This window comes from Gadus morhua, chromosome 1 (assembly GCF_902167405.1).
Source record: "Gadus morhua chromosome 1, gadMor3.0, whole genome shotgun sequence".
Lineage (NCBI taxonomy): Eukaryota > Metazoa > Chordata > Actinopteri > Gadiformes > Gadidae > Gadus > Gadus morhua.
The window spans coordinates 21,492,846-21,515,400 of NC_044048.1; the positions used below are offsets into that span (position 1 = coordinate 21,492,846).

A 22,555-nucleotide genomic window follows, 5' to 3' on the forward strand; every position below is an offset into this window, starting at 1 on the left:
CGAGAACGTCAAATACCGACTGTTGGCAAAGGCCCTTTAGCGTCGGTGACTGACGGGAAAGGTACCCTTTTTATTCGGTCGGTGACGGTAAAGGTACCCTTCGGCGTCTTCTGCATACGGAATGGGGGGTGCCTCACTACGTCTCTAATAGACGATGTGAGCATCTTTCCTATTGGATAGTTTTTTAGGATATTCTTCTGTGAAAATGGCGGACATACTTTTTATCCTGGGTGGAAAATATGATATTTTAGAATAGTTACACCATTAAAAGTGTTTATGTAAACATTTTTAGCGAGAAATGTGCATTTTACTTTCATAATCGTCGTTCGGCGAATGTGAAGGATGTTTGGTTTGATAGATATGACGAAGAATATTTCATCGGGCGATAATGGCCGGCGTACAGGCATCCCGGGCTCACGAAAATAGGTGACACTGTCACGTTATTTAATCTATTGAAACGTGATCAGGTACACGTATTTTCTAAATGTTCGTGTCAAAAAGCAAAATTTTCAAACTCATGCATATCAATTGGAAGTATTTGTCGTGATTTGTCACTAAGCACGACTTCCATCTAAGGTTCTGTCCGGGAGCTTTCTCCCTATTGTCCCTTAAGGAGCTCCGTACAGAACATTTATTGTTAAAAATTGTCTGTGATAACTAAGAATATGACAGCTTTTCCAGTCTCACCAATATGCGCACAGATCGCACGGTTTGACACTTTCAAGATGCGTGCAGTAGCCTACATACGCCAAATGACCATTTCGTGTGCATACGATACGCAAAACCCAGCATTAACTACTGTGGAGGGCGGATACGTCCATTTCGCGTGCATATGATACGAAAAACCCAGCATTAACTGAATGGGAGATGCAATATTTTAGGACAGATTCACCATTTAACGTGTTTCTAATGACATTTCTAGCGAGAAATGTACTTTTCCCTTGAATAATCCTCAGTCAGTGAATGTGTATGATCTTTATTAATCTTTATTATCTGAATGGGAAATGCAGCTCACGTGTTTCCTGCTTTTGTGTTATTAAACCGTTACTTTATGTAACTTTTAATGATATCATCTTGTTAGAAACACGTACGTTTTCGTGAACACTGGATTACGTCGCATTTCAACATAAAATAGCGTGTTATACACACACACACGCACGCACACACACACACACACACACACACACACACACACACACACACACACACACACACACACACACACACACACACACACACACACACACACACACACACACACACACACACACACACACACACACACTGCATTTCGCTGCCAAATATATAAATACTAAGGCAGAATAAAGAATAAATTAATTAATTATCATTCAACTTCAACATGCGTTATTACAGTATAGTGGTGGAGGGATGACGTGTGTTGGCCAACCCGGAAGTGAGCGTCGCCCTGGGTTCCCTTGACAAAAAGCCAACGGGTTTTTCCATTTGATTTTGGATTATTGCAGAAAAATTAGCATCTTTGAAGCACCTCCTCAAAAACTGAAAATAAATAAAAATAACTGTGCTCCAAAGAAAGAAATGTAAACCAATGCATTCCGAATGGGAGTGTTTCTCCGATTTTTCCATGCTACACAGAACGAAATGTAAACCCATGCAAATAAAGACTTCATGGTCATAATCATTTAAATATCATTAATCTCCTGAGGGTGGTATTCTATTTTTTTCAACGGGGCTGAATCCAGTCACTTGACCGTCATGGTTGCTATGGTGGTTGCTATCCACCAGTCCCTCTAATCCTTACATGGCTCTAAAAACCACGCGGCAAATGAGCTGCCGTGATTTGTGTTGTTTTTGTCGTAAACTAGTGTCCGATGGTTAAAAAATAGACGGATATTCCAAGGTATCCTTAAAAGGCAGCTTGGATGTTTTTATTTTCTGCAGTTTAGACTTCTTCTATAACCTATTTTTGAAAGCAAAACACCAAGCTCATTGATTTAACGAGGCAGGGTTATTTGTTTTATTTATTAAATAAATATTTATGAGAGGTCATTCCTTCTCCTGAGTTTTCTTCCTATTTATGTCTAGTGTACAACCCTACTGTCCACAAGCATCACCCCCCCCTCCCCATATGGATTTGGAGAATTGTTGCCACGTCCCAGTGGTGGAGGTATCATATATATGAAAGAGGGCATTCAATTATACTACAATGATCAATTAGGAGGCCGAAGCCCTAAAGGAAGTGATGCAATAGGTGACTGGGTCGACGACATTTAAGTAAGCTTTACTTTGAGGTCTCTTATATATCAAAGGGGGTCTCAAAGGACGCATACGCTTCAACCTGTGGCTCCGGTCCTACAGGAAATGACTCAGCAAGTGCTCCATCTCGTTGCACCTGCACCCAGCGGCTCGCTTGCAAGATTTTGGCCTGAAGTTATTCCCAGACCTACACCGTAGCCATCCAACCTGCATATCTGAGAATCAGGCCTCTCTTTAATAATGACAAAATGTTTGAGAGAAATACACATTAACTTTTGACTCATAAGCGGCGTGGTGCCGGCTCCTTTTGACCTTTTGACCCCAGACTTCTGGGGGAATAGCTGAATCAATTCATTAGTCAATCAAAAGCATGTAAATATCTTCCCGGTGACGTAAGAGGGAGAACAAGGTGTCCTTCAACATCTACGCTTCCAGGCGATTGCAACGGTGCCACACATGAGCATATTCGAACATGTTTAATGGTAGTAATTAGCTGTCGAAATTGGAGGCCTTAATCAATAATGAGCAGCTATTGATTTGCTTCCCGATAGAAATTTGTGACAAATGACATGTTATTTAGCCTCTACACGTTGAGTTGAGTCCAATGACACCAAGCATGACACTCTAGAAAATGGTAACATGTATTTTACATGGTACACCTAGGTCTAGGACATGATCTCGGTGTAGCAAGAGGGCGAGCTTGATCTCATTGGACTCAGCTTAACGTGTAGATGCTAAATAACATGTAATTTGTCAAAAATCTCCATCGGGAAGCAAATCTATAGCTGGTCATTATTGATAAAGGCCTCCAAAATCGACAGCTAATTACTACCCCGAAACATATTCAAATATGATCATGTGTGGCACTGTTGCAATCGCCTCGAAACGTAGATGTCAAAGGACACCTTGTTTGCTCCGTTACGTAACCGGGAAGATATTTTCATACTTCTAATGAATTGATTCATATTTTAAGGTTCTCGGAGTGAGACTTTAAGCGGCTGCAGCAGAAGTGTTGAGACGAAAGATGATATCAAGACATTTATAGAATATTCACATTCACATTATGATTCTTCGTCATAACATCCGACCAAACATCCTTTACAGTCACCAAGCGAGGATTATGAAAGTCCAGGCCCCCCCTTCCGGCACTCAAGGTCCGACTGGGCCAAGTTTAGGGCAGGAAGGGCCCCCCATTCCGGCCCTCGGGGTCCGACCGGGCCAAGTTTCGGTGCGGGGGTCCCAGTTAGGCCTTAGAATAAGGTATTCAAATTTCAGGGCGGTAGGACCTTCCTATCTCAAAAACTGTTTTTCCACCACATTCTGAACCATTAGGTCTTGCAGGTAACACATCTGAGGGGCTTTGTCCTTTAGGCCGAAGCCCTAAAGGAAGTGATGCAATAGGTGACTGGGTCGACAACATTTAAGTATGCTTTACTTTGAGGTCTCATATATATCAAAGGTGGTCTCAAAGGACGCATACGCTTCAACCTGTGGCTCCAGCCCTACAGGAAATGACTCAGCAAGTGCTCCATCTCGTTGCACCTGCACCCAGCGGCTCACTTGCAAGATTTTGGCCTGAAGTTCTTCCCAGACCTACACCCTAGCCATCCAACACGCATATCTTAGAATCAGGCTTCTCTTTAATAATGACAAAAAGCTATTAGAGAAATACACATTCACTTTTTGTTATCTCATAAGCGGCGTGGTGCCGGCTCCTTTTGACCTTTTGACCCCAGACTTTAAAAACGTGGCCACAGGCCAGCTGTGACTACACACCTTAAGCCACAAATGTACACCTCCATCCCACAAAAAATGGGGACTAGAAACTAACCTCTGTCTTATGTACATTTACCGTACTGTGGGAGGTCACGCCCCTTTTCCGGCCTTTTCGAGATAGCTAGGGATGCTAAAATGTTTACACACATTTCCCGGGGCCCCGAGAACGACATATCCGAGATTTGGAGTTCTAGCCCTTAGAGAAAAAAAGTTTTCCCAAATGGACTGTCATTTGGACAAAGCCCCTCAGAAGTGTTACCTGCAAGACCTAATGGTTCAGAATGTGGTGGAAAAACAGTTTTTGAGATAGGAAGGTCCTACCGCCCTGAAATTTGAATACCTTATTCTAAGGCCTAACTGGGACCCCCGCACCGAAACTTGGCCCGGTCGGACCCCGAGGGCCGGAATGGGGGGCCCTTCCTGCCCTAAACTTGGCCCAGTCGGACCTTGAGTGCCGGAAGGGGGGGCCTGGACTTTCATAATCCTCGCTTGGTGACTGTAAAGGATGTTTGGTCGGATGTTATGACGAAGAATCATAATGTGAATGTGAATATTCTATAAATGTCTTGATATCATCTTTCGTTTCAACACTTCTGCTGCAGCCGCTTAAAGTCTCACTCCGAGAACCTTAAAATATGAATCAATTCATTAGAAGTATGAAAATATCTTCCCGGTTACGTAACGGAGCAAACAAGGTGTCCTTTGACATCTACGTTTCGAGGCGATTGCAACAGTGCCACACATGATCATATTTGAATATGTTTCGGGGTAGTAATTAGCTGTCGATTTTGGAGGCCTTTATCAATAATGACCAGCTATAGATTTGCTTCCCGATGGAGATTTTTGACAAATTACATGTTATTTAGCATCTACACGTTAAGCTGAGTCCAATGAGATCAAGCTCGCCCTCTTGCTACACCGAGATCATGTCCTAGACCTAGGTGTACCATGTAAAATACATGTTACCATTTTCTAGAGTGTCATGCTTGGTGTCATTGGACTCAACTCAACGTGTAGAGGCTAAATAACATGTCATTTGTCACAAATTTCTATCGGGAAGCAAATCAATAGCTGCTCATTATTGATTAAGGCCTCCAATTTCGACAGCTAATTACTACCATTAAACATGTTCGAATATGCTCATGTGTGGCACCGTTGCAATCGCCTGGAAGCGTAGATGTTGAAGGACACCTTGTTCTCCCTCTTACGTCACCGGGAAGATATTTACATGCTTTTGATTGACTAATGAATTGATTCAGCTATTCCCCCAGAAGTCTGGGGTCAAAAGGTCAAAAGGAGCCGGCACCACGCCGCTTATGAGTCAAAAGTTAATGTGTATTTCTCTCAAACATTTTGTCATTATTAAAGAGAGGCCTGATTCTCAGATATGCAGGTTGGATGGCTACGGTGTAGGTCTGGGAATAACTTCAGGCCAAAATCTTGCAAGCGAGCCGCTGGGTGCAGGTGCAACGAGATGGAGCACTTGCTGAGTCATTTCCTGTAGGACCGGAGCCACAGGTTGAAGCGTATGCGTCCTTTGAGACCCCCTTTGATATATAAGAGACCTCAAAGTAAAGCTTACTTAAATGTCGTCGACCCAGTCACCTATTGCATCACTTCCTTTAGGGCTTCGGCCTCCTAATTGATCATTGTAGTATAATTGAATGCCCTCTTTCATATATATGATACCTCCACCACTGGGACGTGGCAACAATTCTCCAAATCCATATGGGGAGGGGGGGGTGATGCTTGTGGACAGTAGGGTTGTACACTAGACATAAATAGGAAGAAAACTCAGGAGAAGGAATGACCTCTCATAAATATTTATTTAATAAATAAAACAAATAACCCTGCCTCGTTAAATCAATGAGCTTGGTGTTTTGCTTTCAAAAATAGGTTATAGAAGAAGTCTAAACTGCAGAAAATAAAAACATCCAAGCTGCCTTTTAAGGATACCTTGGAATATCCGTCTATTTTTTAACCATCGGACACTAGTTTACGACAAAAACAACACAAATCACGGCAGCTCATTTGCCGCGTGGTTTTTAGAGCCATGTAAGGATTAGAGGGACTGGTGGATAGCAACCACCATAGCAACCATGACGGTCAAGTGACTGGATTCAGCCCCGTTGAAAAAAATAGAATACCACCCTCAGGAGATTAATGATATTTAAATGATTATGACCATGAAGTCTTTATTTGCATGGGTTTACATTTCGTTCTGTGTAGCATGGAAAAATCGGAGAAACACTCCCATTCGGAATGCATTGGTTTACATTTCTTTCTTTGGAGCACAGTTATTTTTATTTATTTTCAGTTTTTGAGGAGGTGCTTCAAAGATGCTAATTTTTCTGCAATAATCCAAAATCAAATGGAAAAACCCGTTGGCTTTTTGTCAAGGGAACCCAGGGCGACGCTCACTTCCGGGTTGGCCAACACACGTCATCCCTCCACCACTATACTGTAATAACGCATGTTGAAGTTGAATGATAATTAATTAATTTATTCTTTATTCTGCCTTAGTATTTATATATTTGGCAGCGAAATGCAGTGTGTGTGTGTGTGTGTGTGTGTGTGTGTGTGTGTGTGTGTGTGTGTGCGTGTGTGTGTGTATAACACGCTATTTTATGTTGAAATGCGACGTAATCCAGTGTTCACGAAAACGTACGTGTTTCTAACAAGATGATATCATTAAAAGTTACATAAAGTAACGGTTTAATAACACAAAAGCAGGAAACACGTGAGCTGCATTTCCCATTCAGATAATAAAGATTAATAAAGATCATACACATTCACTGACTGAGGATTATTCAAGGGAAAAGTACATTTCTCGCTAGAAATGTCATTAGAAACACGTTAAATGGTGAATCTGTCCTAAAATATTGCATCTCCCATTCAGTTAATGCTGGGTTTTTCGTATCATATGCACGCGAAATGGACGTATCCGCCCTCCACAGTAGTTAATGCTGGGTTTTGCGTATCGTATGCACACGAAATGGTCATTTGGCGTATGTAGGCTACTGCGCGCATCTTGAAAGTGTCAAACCGTGCGATCTGTGCGCATATTGGTGAGACTGGAAAAGCTGTCATATTCTTAGTTATCACAGACAATTTTTAACAATAAATGTTCTGTACGGAGCTCCTTAAGGGACAATAGGGAGAAAGCTCCCGGACAGAACCTTAGATGGAAGTCGTGCTTAGTGACAAATCACGACAAATACTTCCAATTGATATGCATGAGTTTGAAAATTTTGCCTTTTGACACGAACATTTAGAAAATACGTGTACCTTATCACGTTTCAATAGATTAAATAACGTGACAGTGTCACCTATTTTCGTGAGCCCGGGATGCCTGTACGCCAGCCATTATCGCCCGATGAAATATTCTTCGTCATATCTATCAAACCAAACATCCTTCACATTCGCCGAACGACGATTATGAAAGTAAAATGCACATTTCTCGCTAAAAATGTTTACATAAACACTTTTAATGGTGTAACTATTCTAAAATATCATATTTTCCACCCAGGATAAAAAGTATGTCCGCCATTTTCACAGAAGAATATCCTAAAAAACTATCCAATAGGAAAGATGCTCACATCGTCTATTAGAGACGTAGTGAGGCACCCCCCATTCCGTATGCAGAAGACGCCGAAGGGTACCTTTACCGTCACCGACCGAATAAAAAGGGTACCTTTCCCGTCAGTCACCGACGCTAAAGGGCCTTTGCCAACAGTCGGTATTTGACGTTCTCGGAGTGAGACTGTGTTGCGTAAACATAGTGAGGTTATGGAAAGGGCTAGGCTAGGTGCTAACCCTGGGTCTCAGGCTAGGTCTTTAGATGTAGGGGTAGGGTCAGGGCTAGGGTTAGGGTCAGGTTTAGAGTTAGGGTCAGGGTTAGGGTTAGGGTCAGGGCAGTGGCGAAGCTAGACCTTTTTTGGGTGGGCTCAAGCCCGAACAAAAACTTGCCTTAGCGCACCCTATCGTTTTCGTCCTCAAATCGACTATTCCTCCTTTTTTTTTTACACAAGCAATGGGAGGATGGGTACTGTACACTAATGAATAGGCTCAAATGGGCCTGTGAAATCGAGCGCAACCTTCCTGCAGGAATCTCTTACCTCTGATTGGTTGGTGGGTGTCCCCTGTTTGAAAAAAACAAAAATGCAGCACGAGCGCACCTAACATAGGTTCTGCTACTTCGTCTGTCAAAGAGGCTAACTAGTCTTTATCAGAAAATCCATGACTTCCAGCTGTGTTATAACATGACCAGGTAATAATTCATTTTAAAACCTTGACATAATCTGTCAGATGTCTATATAATGCCAGTTGACCACAAGGTGATTCTATCTATGCCTCTTCTTGAATTGCTTCATGTTTTAGTCGGCAGAGGCTTGTAATGGTGCGTAGCATGATAAGCATGATAAGGCGCAAGGAGCAGAAAAAGTTGAAATGGGTGCTAATTTTCAGTTTAAAAAAATGCTGGCATTATTTTATCAGCTGAGGGCGTTTTCATTGCCATAACAACGTGAGCTAATCAACAAGTAGGCCTACAACATGTTCCAAACTAATACTATGAGACTCGCCCCGAAAACGCCCTCAGATAAAATAATGCCAGAGTTTTTTTTAAACTGAAAATTAGCACTTGTGTCAACTTTTTCTGCTCCTTGTGCCTTATCATGCCACGCACCATTAGTCTAGTTCATGCTGTACTTGACGCAGTTTAGTGCTACCAAAATAGCGGGCTGTTTCTCATAGAATTAGGCTAGTAAGCCCACATGTTGTACTTTTGGACTTTTTTATAAAAGTTTTTAAAAATGTATGTTGATACAATTTATAAAAATGTATGGGTCCCTGAAAGTGAGGCGACATAGTTTAGTGCTCCCGAAATAGTGGTCGGTTTCTCATAATATTAATTTCTAGTACATGTTGTACTTGTTAATTTTCTTGCATCACAAGTCTATGTGTATGTTGATACAATATTCTGATATCAATGAAACGATATTTGTTTTGAAGTTCCCATTTTACTTTGTCTTCACAATTTTAGTATCCATTTTCCATATTTATCATGCATAGTTTACTTTGAAAACCAATGAGTTTCAGTAACTGTGTAAATACAAAACATCCATCCACATCCATTTGATTACTCCTTCATCCAAACAGTTTTCTTTCCTTTCATCACTTTTGTGGTTCAGAACTGCATTATTTAGCTGACACTGGCTTAGACTGTGCAACAGCATAGTAACTAAGAAAATAAAGGTCACAGAATCTTAACAAAATAAAAATCATGGATAATATCATACCACATAATGCTACATTTACAAAAGTATTGTCTATAACTCAAAAGGTTAAGTTATAAACAATTTAGTTCTTCTTAAAAAGCTAGAGACTAGCCAAAATGTGTTTAATCCTTTCCTCTGGGATGAAATACTCATTGGTATTATGATTATGTATGTTACAAAAGGTGTGTGCTTTTCTGACAATAAACCAGCGGATTGTTCAAAAATATACAATGTGTTGGATTGATAGATAAATAAATAGAATTACCCCCCACCAGAATAAATGTAGGTCACCCTAAAATGAAGCAGAATGCAGGAAATCACAACTACGATTCCCCCCCCCCCCCCCCCCTTTATATACTTCATATACCCCTGTAGCTTCCTGGGGCTGAGCCCCCTGAAAAGTCAGAACCTAGAATCGCCCCTGGGTCAGGGTAAGAGTCAGGGTTAGGGCTAGGGTTAGGGTCAGGGTTAGGGTTAGGGTCAGGGTAAGAGTTTGGGTTAGGGTCAGGGTAAGAGTCAAGATTAGGCCTGGGGTTAGGGTCAGGGTTAGGCCTAGGGTCCGGGTAAGATTTCGGGGTAGGATTAGGGCCAAGGTTAGGGTACTCACCAGATGAGTCGTGGGGTTGGACAGAGGTCTGGCCGTCGTCCAGGAGAGGGGCACGAGGGGATATGACATCACATAAAGGGGCGGAGTCATCCCCATCACAGGGCGACGGATCAGGGGAGGAACAGCACAAACCTCAAAGAAAGATCCCCAGAAAGAGTCCTTCTGCATAACAAGGTCCACAACCAGATATGTATTGACATGTTTACAGTATACTCCACAGGCTGCGGGAAGACCTTATTAACGCACGGAGATGGCGAGCGGCCATCTGGCAGCCCAGACAGTCTCCTGCTCATCGTCTCTACGCTGTACAGGCCTGCTTGGGCCTTAACCAAGAACCCTGTTAATGCGAGCTGAACCCACTGAACAGACGTTCCAACAGAGAGGAGCAGAGCTTTACGTTACAAGCGACGCGGGAGGGTTACCCACGGTAACCGGTAACAGATGAGTGGGGGGGTCGGGTTTCTTCATGCAGAGATATTCTCTCACTGCTTGACTCACTGTTGAGCAGGGGGATGGGCGTGTTGCAGTGAGTGTGTTTGTGTGGCGTGCATCGCTGGGGGTGGTTTAGACACGTGTGAACGTGATTCAGCGTTTAGATTATTCCACAGTGCAACAGCAGTACTGACACGAAAGCTTTAGGCACTTTTGTGCAAAGAGGGCTGGGTTATTAATACATTTAAGATGTGGGGTATTAGTTTTGATCTTATCTTATTTAATGAAGCGAAACAAGAGCTTCACACAAGAGCTTTACACGCACGCACGCATGCACACACGCACACCTGAACTGATTCTGTGACATGATTGGATAAAACTTGGCAGGACTTTCACACAGGAGACACACTCTAAGGCCGTGGATGCTTGCTCCCCGTAGCTCATCGTAGCTCACCATAGTTCTCATAACGTCATCCAAAGTTAATTACTGATCTACATCCTTTAGCTAGGTCAGCTCTGATCTCCGGCGGCTAGCTACAGCTTAGCCTAGCGACCAGCCATCCAAAGTTAATTACTGATCTACATCCTTTAGCTAGGTCAGCTCTGATCTCCGGCGGCTAGCTACAGCTTAGCCTAGCGACCAGCCCTCCACCCGCAGACTTCACGGCTCCCATATGCTGCCGTAGTCGCTAACGGCTTAGCACATTAGCTCTAATGAGAGCCTGCCCCATGCGGCGGTGGTGCTCCCCGGCCGGGGCCACATCAAGGGGGCCAGACACGAGGCCGTCGTTAAGTAAATATCCAACCGGGCCCGGAGCCGGATCACAGGAGCCCCGCCGGAGAGAGGGCGGCAGGGCTCCGCTTCATGTGGTCGCTCAGCGTGGAGCCGGGCTAATGACCCCGACATTAACCCTGGGAGGATTACAACCGGGGGCCCGCAGCGCTCCAAACAGGCGGCGCAGGGAGAGCCTCACTTTCTAATCTGGACGAGACGGATCCCTCTCATTGAGCGGGGGAAATGAGGGAGGCCCGCAAGGAGCGTCTGGAGGCAGGGAGCCGGACGCAAGCCGGGGTTTAGGAACGTCGTACCGTGGAGGTCAGGGTCCCTACAGAGGGCGGGGGGGACATGCTACAGACATACAATTAGTCAGAGAATAACACCCAACTAGACACACAGCTAGTCAGAGTAGCCTATAACACACAACTACAGACACACTGCTAGTCAGAGTATAACACACAACTACAGGCACACGAGTCAGAGAATAACACACAACAGACACACGAGTCAGAGAATAACACAAAACTACAGACACACGAGTCAGAGAATAACACAAAACTACAGACACACAGCTAGTCAGAGAATAACACACAACTACAGACACACAGCTAGTCAGAGAATAACACCCAACTACAGACACACAGCTAGTCAGAGAATAACACACAACTACAGACGCACAGCTAGTCAGAAAATAACACACAACTACAGACACACAGCTAGTCAGAGAATAACACACAACTACAGACACACAGCTAGTCAGAGAATAACACACAACTACAGACACACAGCTAGTCAGAGAATAACACACAACTAGACACACAGCTAGTCAGAGTATAACACACAACTACAGACACACGAGTCAGAGAATAACACACAACTACAGACACAGCTAGTCAGAGAATAACACAAAACTACAGACAAACAACTAGCCAAGAATAACATCCAACTACAGACACACAGCTAGTCAGAGAATAACACCCAACTAGACACACAACTAGTCCAAGAATAACACACAACTACAGACACACAACTGTAGTTATAGATGAGAGGTAACTGAGTAGAGTAGATTAGAAAAGGCGCATACCATATGTTGGAGATAATAGAATAGAATAACGTTGACAGGTCTAGAGATGTATTTGGTTAAGTGAGTAAGAATTGATTGTTTTCAGCTGGAAAATAAAATAAAATCGAAAACTGTATTTGAGGAAATAAATCATAATAGACCATGGCATAAATACTTAATTTGATTGAAGGCCTTGTCCTAAACCAAGGCCTGTTCGAATTTGAACAGTTGTTTCTATTTACTCTGAAGACTCAGTTCTCCTGCCTGCAGCAGGCTCTGCTGTCTGAGCTGGTGTTTGACCCTCTGAACAGAAAACACATTTATTTGATTTTAAAATATAAAGTTAACTCAATCAGCACCCTGGACAAAAACGCTCATAACTCGAGAAGGGTTGAGCAACGTTCTGTGGAGGCTTTCAGAAGTCTTCTGACCAAGAGGTCTGGTTCTGGTCGGCTCCGCTTCGGCACAACAATGCAACGTGCACACTGTGGTGTCTAATGGACGTAATCAGGGACAGCAGCTGAGGGCTACACAGGCTCTCCTTTGTTATACACACACATACACAAAACACACACACACACACACACACACACACACACACACACACACACACACACACACACACACACACACACACACACACACACACACACACACACACAAAAACACAAACACACACACAGGTGGAGAGAGGAGGGCAGAGCAGTAGAGAGGAGAAGAGGGGGGGAGGAGAGGAGAGCAGAATAGAAGAGAGGGGAGGAGAGAAGAGAGGAGAGGCGAAGAGAGGAGAAACAAGGAGAGGAGTAAAGAGGGGAGAAGAGAGTAGAGGAGAGCAGAAGAGTGGAGGAGAGAGGAGTGTAGACGAGAGGAGAGGAGTAAGAATGAGAGGAGAGAGAGGAGAGGTCGAAGAGAGGAGAAACGAGGAGAGGAGTTCTCAGGGTTAACGAGAACGTTCTGTCCTACCAGGATGAACATGCTGACATGGACCCCTCAGCACAAACTCATCCTAACACGCAGACGCACACACACCTGAGGAAGTCTGCAGTGTGGCCGCCATCTAGTGGTCACAGAAGGAACTGCTACTTGAGGAGCTGCCCTTGCATAGCAGCTAGGTGTGATGTTGTGCAGGCAGACATCTTGAGGATTGTTCACACGAGGAGCCTTCTGATCCACTGATCCACAATGACTCATAAAACACGACGCTACAGCTGCATATCGTTACCCAGGCTACCTGACGAGACGAAGGCATATGTGGGTTCTGACGTGCAGCTGGAGCAGTGCCTACAGGCTGCTGCTGAGGAGAGCGTGTTCAGCACAGAGCGTCTGGAGGAACGCATGTCAGCCGGAACACACCTGTCCAGGTGTTCATCTCCTCCGTCTGGGTCTGCTCCACACAAGTGTCCCCCCCCCCCCCCCCCCTAAGGGACCCCTAGAGAGGACGTATTCGGATTGGTCAATTAGGGCTTTCTTCAAGCTGTGCTTTCTGCGCTCTGCTAGACTCACTCCTCCTCATGCTGTGAATAACGTCTCACTGTTCAGGATGTTTAGATTTTGCGTTGCATTTCCACTTATCATAATGTGAGATAGTTTCTGTATAATTCATGTTATTGTATTCATTCTATTGTATTTCTCATTTATATTTATATATATATGTGTTTTGTCTGATGTGAATCCGATTTCCTTCCAGAAATGAACAAAGCTCCATCTTACCTCTAATCTTATCTTAAGAAGAGAGAGAAGACGTCAGAGTAGAAGCGCGGCCATCTCTCCATCCGTCTCCTGTGGACACTAAGCTGCCGGTCTTCCAGCTCTATCATTTAACAAGAACAGATACCCCACCCATCATGTTGGAGACAGGAGGAGCGCTCAACAGAGATCAGTAAACCCTCAAAAGAACCCGATGATCACCGTTGACCTGTTCAAACGGAGAACATCCATCCCTCAAGGCTGCTAGACTCACGTTGTTCGCTGAACTGAACTCTTAGGCCCAATCCCATTTCTACCCCTTACCCCTTACCCTTACCCCTCCCCCTTGTTTTGAAGGGTTTAGGGGAAGGGGTAAAGGGTAGAAATGGGATTGGGCCTTAGTCGTTAGATAAACATTAAATTCCAGGACTGGACAATGCTGGTGATTTACTCTGTGACTCATAAGTCTCCTACTCTGAGATTGTGCCGTAGAACAGGGTTCATCCTAAAACAACCCAGAGCCACAAGCTCCCCAAACCCAAGGCCTTCAGGAACACAACCTGGATGAGAGAGAGCCTGGTATCATTAAAGAGCTGGCCAGACCTCCGGCCCTCGGTGAGCACTGAGCAGAACACCCCGAGGAAAGCGATTAGGCCTTTGATCTTTCTTTAAAGGCGTCCGATAAGCAGAGCGGTCTGGATGGTTCTGGGGAATCGATTACAAATCGATTATTCTCTGATAAGCGGGTCCTCAATAAGCTTTGATCCCGGTTCCTGGAGAGCTGGATTCGCTGCAGGCTCCGCCTCCACGCATCAGAGATCAAAGCTGATGGTTTGTCTGAGGTTCAGCTTGTCTTTTTGAGTTTATCCGTAGTGGAGTCGTTCTATTCCTTCTATGAAAACACACACACACGCGCACACAGAGACACACACACACACACACACACACACACACACACACACACAGCAACACAAAAGCAAACAGAAAGACAGACAGACAGACAGACAGACAGAGACACACACACACACACACACACACACACACACACACACACACACACACACACACACACACACACACACACAGACTGACATACACACACACATACAGACAGACACACGCAGGCTCTCTCAAACATACACACACACCCACAAACTCAAACGCAAAATCACACACACACACACACACACAAACACACACACATAGACAGACAGATAGGCCTACACACACACATGCAGACTCTCTCACACACACACACGCAAACTCACAGGCAGACAGACAGACACAGGCGCACACACACACACACACACACACACGCACACACGCACACGCACACGCACACACACACACACACACACACACACACACACACACACGATACGCCAGGTCTGTTGAAACAGGAAGAGGAAGTCACACAGAAACGCCCCAGCCGTCTCGACACCCAGAGAGACAAAGAATTCAATTTCCTGGGACAGAGTATGTGCTGGCTCCTCTCACGAGATAAGTGGGGAGGCATTAACGGGGAGATGATGAGCGTAGCATCGCAGCGCTACGTGCTTCCAGAAATGAGGAAATGCAATTTGAAGAACATTTTTCCTCATCCGTCAGAACACAACACACTTTGATTCGAAGGCAGTGTAGCGAATAGGCATATTATTATAGCAAGGAAGTCTATGATGTTAGTGCTGCCGGGTGCTTTTTCTGATTGGCAGGTGCTATATTAAACACATCCACGGTAAAGGTGGTCGCTTTCAAGTTAGGGTTAAGATAGTCTACCGTGTAAACACACATCGCTGGGTAGGCTTCTCCTCCGACACCGTGAGAAATACAAATCCATTCAGACGAATCAGCCATGGGTGTCATTTGAACATTGTAATTGGATACATGGCTTTAGTTATTATTGGTTTAGCGAGTGTGGGTTGAGGAACTTCTGCTTGTGTTTTCTTAAATATTCCCGAAAGAACAGCTGTCACCTTAACACTCACTTATTAAAATAAACCCATTAATACAACGTTGATATCAAACAGTGTTTTATAAAATCTTTTATAAAAAAGAAGCAACACAGACCGCGAGCACGTCCGCCCGGGCGTGCTCGCGGTCTGTGTTGCTTCCGCAGATTTTATAAAACACCATACGGACAGATGTTAGGACAGATGTCAGTCCCCCCTCGGGAGGAGGAAGCTGCGCCTCCCGTTGTTGGTTCCTGTGTCGCGGCTGCGCCATTACACGGCTGACTGGGCGCGTGCGTGCTGGGGGCACCGCGCGGACTCGCGCCGGGCCGCTGACATTTAATACGGCGCGCGACAACTTTATCTCCCGCTAACATGAAGGAGCCGCAGGCGGAGATGTTTAATTACAGACACCGCCCATACATCACGGCCTCCCCGCGCACGTGTAGATATTTATAGAGCAAACACGAGCTGCGTGGAGGGCCGTGGACCGCGGGTCGCTCGTGCGTGGAAATTGGATTTGTCAGCATGCGTGCGGTGCGGTGTTTTGAACCAATCAAAGCTCGACAGACAATCTCCTCTGGTACAAGGGATGCTGAGGGTCTACAGGACAGGGATGGGGGATACACGTGGCAGAAAAGATTGATTATTGTCTTTGTGAGTTGGATCGTTGAACGGGATGAGTGATCGGTTGGCTACCTGGTGGTTTGGAATTGCAACGGAAATTCAAATGTTACAAATAAAATGATATTGTCAACGACACTAGTGTTTGATTTCACAAGTCTTACTTGATATTACAGGGCAGAATATTTGGACTGGTCAGTCAGGATTTGATGGGCGATAGGGGGAGCACTACTTTCTCTCAAGATGTGTCTTGTTGCAAAGACTGCAGTTTATTTTAATCATTCAAGGTGTTTTTAACAGTGGCTGAATAGATAATGTGATGCAAACGCTGGTTGCGAGGATTTAAATTCCCTTTACTGCCAAAATGAACAACTTGAAAGACGTTTGAATGAAAGCAGATGATTAACATTGATCATTTGTATTGATGTATCCTTTTGATCAAACACTAAAGTGAATCCAGACTCAAACCATTAAGGAGCAGGTATACGGGGACAATACAGAGACAGGTCATTAAGGAGCAGGTAGGGGTTAGACAGTACAGAGACAGGTCATTAAGGAGCAGGTAGGGGTGAGACAGTACAGAGACAGGTCATTAAGGAACAGGTAGGGGTTAGACAGTACAGAGACAGGTCATTAAGGAGCAGGTAGGGGTTAGACAGTACAGAGACAGGTCATTAAGGAGCAGGTAGGGGTTAGAGAGTACAGAGACGGGTCATTAAGGGGTAGGGGTTAGACAGTACAGAGACAGGTCATTAAGGGGCAGGTAGGGGTTGGACAGTACAGAGACCGGTCATTAAGGAGCAGGTAGGGGTTAGACAGTACAGAGACAGGTCAATAAGGAATAGGGAAGGGGTTGGACAGTACAGATACCGGTCATTAAGGAGCAGGTAGGGGTTAGACAGTACAGAGACGGGTCATTAAGGGGTAGGGGTTAGACAGTACAGAGACAGGTCATTAAGGGGCAGGTAGGGGTTAGACAGTACAGAGACAGGTCATTAAGGAGCAGGTAGGGGTTAGACAGTACAGAGACAGGTCATTAAGGAGCAGGTAGGGGTTAGACTGTACAGAGACAGGTCATTAAGGAGCAGGTAGGGGTTAGACAGTACAGAGACCGGTCATTAAGGAGCAGGTAGGGGTTAGACAGTACAGAGACAGGTCATTAAGGGGCAGGTAGGGGTTAGACAGTACAGAGACAGGTCATTAAGGAGCAGGTAGGGGTTAGACAGTACAGAGGCGGGTCATTAAGGGCGAGGGGTTAGGGAACCTTGATAAGGACCTGCCGACACTGGGGATCGAACCCAGAACCTACAGCATCTGGGCTAACCTGCTGCCAGCGAGCACAAGGGCTTTATGCTAATGAAGAACATGGCCGTCTGCAGCCGTGAGGGGAGAGACACGTCCTGTTAATGAACTCACCCCGCCTGCTCCTCTCCACTCCGTCCTGGGGCTCCGGGCAGACGCCCGCTGTCGGGTATTAACCCCACAACCAGAGGAACACCACACCTCTTAATCACCACGGAAGGGGAACCCATCAGGCTGTTTGCTCATGGGCACAGGGGAAGCAGGGACTAAAAGGGAACCAAGAAAAGTGAGTGGATTAGACAGCGAAGCGTCTCAAATCGAACCAGCTGCTTCCAGGTCAGTCCGAGACAACCGGTGCATGACGGCCCTCCATGTGGCTCGGTTCACACGAGGGAAACGAGCAGTTCAGTGCTTCTGTCCTTCGCTCTGAACACCGGCGAGAGCGGTGGGACCAACGCCTTCACGTGAGCGTTCTGCTCACGTGAGGCGAACGCTCCTGATGATCACTAAAACTAGAGTGTGACTCAGGAGCCGTGCGGGATACAGACCACCGCTTGGTCCTATCACAGCCAGGACACGTGGGTGAGGGGCCGTGGGTGGGGGGGGGGGGGGGGGGGGGGGGGGGGGGGGGGGGGGGGGGGGGCGCGGCCGGGGACGTGATGCCCGAGGTGGGCATCGCCAGCTGTGGGTGTGGGCGTGGCCAGGCCCGGGCGTGGCCCGGATCTGAAGATGTGCGGAGATTACAGGAACAGCCCCTGAACGGTTCATCTGTCAGTCGCTTCAGGCCTCAAAGCCCTCAGAGATAACATGTGGGAGTCATTCAAGGAGAGGGTCTTCTTCTTCACAATACTTGGCACGCCTGCTTTATGGGGGGGAGAGAGAGAGAGAGAGAGAGAGAGAGAGAGAGAGAGAGAGAGAGAGAGAGAGAGAGAGAGAGAGAGAGAGAGAGAGAGAGAGAGAGAGAGAGAGAGAGAGAGAATGAGAGACGGCAGAGTGAGAGAGAGAGAAAGTGAAAGAATGAGAGAGAGGCAGAGAGAGAGAGAGAGAGATAATGAGAGAGGGAGAGATAAAGAGGAGAGATAAAGAGAGAGAGAGAGAGAGAGAGAGAGAGAGAGAGAGAGAGAGAGAGAGAGAGAGAGAGAGAGAGAGAGAGAGAGAGAGAGAGAGAGAGCGAGAGAGAGGGCAGAGTGAGAGAGAGAGAGAGAGAGAGAGAGAGAGAGAGAGAGAGAGAGAGAGAGAGAGAGAGAGAGAGAGAGAGAGAGAGAGCGAGAGAGAGGGCAGAGTGAGAGAGAGGGCAGAGTGAGAGATAGAGAAAGTGAAAGAATGAGAGAGGTGTGTGTGTGTGTGTGTGTGTGTGTGTGTGTGTGTGTGTGTGTGTGTGTGTGTGTGTGTGTGTGTGTGTGTGTGTGTGTGTCAAAGAAAATATAATATTCCAGTATACTAATGTTTTCTCTAGTCTGGTACTGTAGCGTGTCAAATCGTGTTTAATGATAGCAGTTGTGAAGCATTCTGACTCTACTCATTAATAATACTAATTACTCACAACTCTATCTGTAATTCAACAAATTGTGAATCATGATTCATAATTAATCCAAAAAGTAAACAACAGTTTTTGAGATGCACATTAAAAATGTTCAGTAATAAAGCAACAAAGTACTTTGAATTTGAATAAGGTTAAAGAGCTTTGTTTATCAGAACACAACGGACCCCCTGCTGAGGTCCAACTCACGTCCTACCGACGCCCCTGTTGCCTAGCAACAGACAGCGACGCAATGGCGTCCCCCCGGCAGCAGGTAGGGCTGTTAATCACAACTTATTAACGAAGCTGCAATCGCTTAATTAATCTGCTTTAAGTAAACACTTGACTACGCACGTTCCTGATGCTATCGTCTGCTTATAATTGTTCATATTTCCAAAGTTAGAATGTGTTTCGGTGAGGGTCAATAAATAGCTTTAATGAGGAACAACACTGCCCCACCGGTACTCAAAATGTGTTGCCGGGGGCTACTTTATATTTGATCAAGATCTAATTAGATGGAGATATGTGATATTTCATGTGAATAAGCGCATCTCCGCGTTCACTGCGTTTATTTTAAGACCTCCTTTGGTTTCTCCGATCGTTGAGCAACGGTACCGCCACCGCCCTGAGGATGTCGCCCTTCTCCACTCATTGTGCAGCAGTACCGGCAATGCCCTGAAGGTGTCGCCCTTCTCCACTCATAGTGACGCAGTACCGCCGTCGTCCTGAGGGTGTCGCCGTCGCTCCGATCTAGAGGCGCTCTCCTGCTGGCGGCTCAGCGGTAAACACCTGTTATGTTCCCAGTCCTGTGTCTCCGAGGAGCGTGTGGTGAAAACGAGACAGAAATGAAAAGATGAAAGCTGAATCCTTTGTGCTAATAATAATGGCAGTGTATTTAAATGCCTACGCGTTGAAACGTGTTGACAACCAACGAGCTGGTTGATCTTTGATGCACTGAAATAACACTGATATCACTTTCATTAAGCTGCCCTCACGAGTGCAGATGTTTGCAACTGGTTTATAACTGTTTTTTAACTGGTTTATAAGGAGAAGAGCAGCAGACCGACCAGATGTAGAAACAGTTGGCGACACTGCCCCCCCTCCTCGGTCGTTGCCTTGACATCAGTTTGCATTCCGCCGCGTCTCTGAGGTTGTAATTGTCCGCGTTTTGAATGTGAGTGAATATGATCGCCTATCTTAATTAACGAACGAACCAAATGATTGATCCTAAAGTGTGTTTGTAGGACGCTGAAAAACCCTAATGAAGTAATTAACGGAAGACAGTTCCCCAGCCACTCGGGGATAATTGGAAAATAATAAGGAGCCATTGTTTCAGGAGCCAATTAGACCTGCTAATATTTGACATTAAAAACTTATGTAAATTACCTCAGTTTGCTTAAGTTGAAAATCGGAACTCCCACGTGCTTCGTTTGGAGGCTGAACCCACGCACTGGTGGGGCGCGCGTGCCGTGCGCCCTCGAGAACTAATAATCAAACGGCGGCAGCTGCGCGCCCACGCAGGGCCACGGTGCACGCGCTCTCGATCCAGGTGCCGTAAATAGCGCGGGAGAAACGCGCCGTGACGAGGTTATTGTCGGCGCTGTCTTTGATGATGTTCAGGCTTCAGTCGGAGAGCGGAGTGAAGGAAGTTCGGGAAGAAAGTTGTGAAAGGGAAATGTGTTCCGATTTGAGCTTTCAGACACTGGCGTGCATCGCTCCTCGGGGGGCCAGGGCCCCCCCACAGAGTGACGTCACCGTTCAGAATAAGAGGGAGTATCCCCCACCACAGCAGGTGTTGAATGGGGGCGAAGACAATTCTATCTGTAATTCATCAAATTACGAATCATGATTCATAATTAATCAGAAGATTATTATCATTTCAAAATGTTAACCCAAAGTGTCGATGAATATGTGGATAGCTGAACAACCAGAAATGAAGGCGGTCTTTATGAATAAAACGTCTCCAGCGATCTGCTGCAGCTCACGAGAGGAACACACAACATTGACATGATGCGTTGGGCTTTCCTCGAGGAAACAACGAGCATCAGAGTCACGTCTGTATGTCTGGCGTCTTGGATCCAACTTAACGCCCCGACCGTGTGAAGGTCCTCTGTGTGTGTGTGTGTGTGTGTGTGTGTGTGTGTGTGTGTGTGTGTGTGTGTGTGTGTGTGTGTGTGTGTGTGTGTGTGTGTGTGTGTGTGTGTGTGTGTGTGTGTGTGTGTGTATGTGTGTGTGTGTGTGTGTGTGTGGGTGTTGGTTCCTTCCTTTCATCTCCACGACTAATGTTCTCAAACTCATTTATAAGATTATCTCTCCTTTCTGAGGACCGAGGAGAGTAAACACACTCGGTTCACCTTCTGCTAATGCCGTGGGCGCGAGCTGGAAGCCTGCCACCAGAGAGGAGGGCTTCTACAGAGACGTCGCTAAAGAGCCGCGGCTAACGGTGTAGCTTAGCAGCGCCGCGGTGGCTGGACAGGTACGGAGACGAGGTGGATTAAGACGGGGGGGGGGGGGGGGGGCGTAAACAAGCAGCCCCAGGAGTGAGTCCCCTGGCCGGGGATTACCTCAACGGAGGAGAGGAGAGGGGGAGGAGCAGGGGGGGAGACGGGGAGGACAGGGGGGGAGAGAGGTACGATGGGTGGAGGAGAAGGGGGGGGGGGGGAGGGGGGGGGGAGCAGGAGAGGACGGGAGAAGAGAAAGAGAAGGAAAGGGGGGAGGCGGGGGGGGTGAGGAGGAAAGGGGGGAGGCGGGGAGGACCGGGGAGGGGAGCAAGGGGGGAAAGGGGGAGTACGGTGAGAGGTTGTGTGTGTCATGAGCCGGAGCTCTCTCCGTCCGCTCCCGAGCCGCACAAAGGACCGCAGATCCAAAGTCGAGCGGAGAACAGAAAAAGGGAGACAGGGGTGAGGTGGAGGGGGGGGGGATAAGGAGGACATAAAGGGAGACACGGACCCGTGAGGTACAGGGGGGATAAGGAGGACATAAAGGGAGACAGGGATGAGTAGAGAGGGGGGGATCAGAGGCGCCACGCGGGACTGATGTCAGCTAAATCCACTCCAGACGACATCGTCCCGGAACAGACGCGCTGCCGTCGGAGACCGGCTAAGCTCTTAGGTGAGGAACGCCAGGATTAAGGTTCTCTCCCCCTCTCTCTCTCTCTCTCTCTCCCTCTCTCTGGGTCTCTCTCTCTCTCTCTCTCTCCCTCTCTCTGGGTCTCTCTCTCTCTCTCTCGCCCTCTCTCTCTCTCTCTCTCTCAACCTCTCGCCCTCTCTCTCTCGCCCTCTCTCCCTCTCTCTCTCTCTCTCTCT

At 46.4% G+C, this 22,555-nt stretch overlaps 1 protein-coding gene across 4 annotated transcripts in view; it reads right to left on the minus strand.

Annotated features, from left to right (window-relative positions):
* LOC115551248 (carbohydrate sulfotransferase 11) overlaps positions 1-8,420 on the minus strand; it is a 30,133-nt gene extending 21,713 nt beyond the window's left edge. For all 4 annotated transcript variants that reach the window (XR_003978014.1, XR_003978015.1, XM_030366896.1 and 1 more), the window contains exon 1: positions 8,130-8,420. The gene's annotated coding sequence lies outside the window, so the exon portion shown is untranslated. The remainder of the gene's footprint in view (positions 1-8,129) is intronic.
* Positions 8,421-22,555: the final 14,135 nt, after the last annotated feature.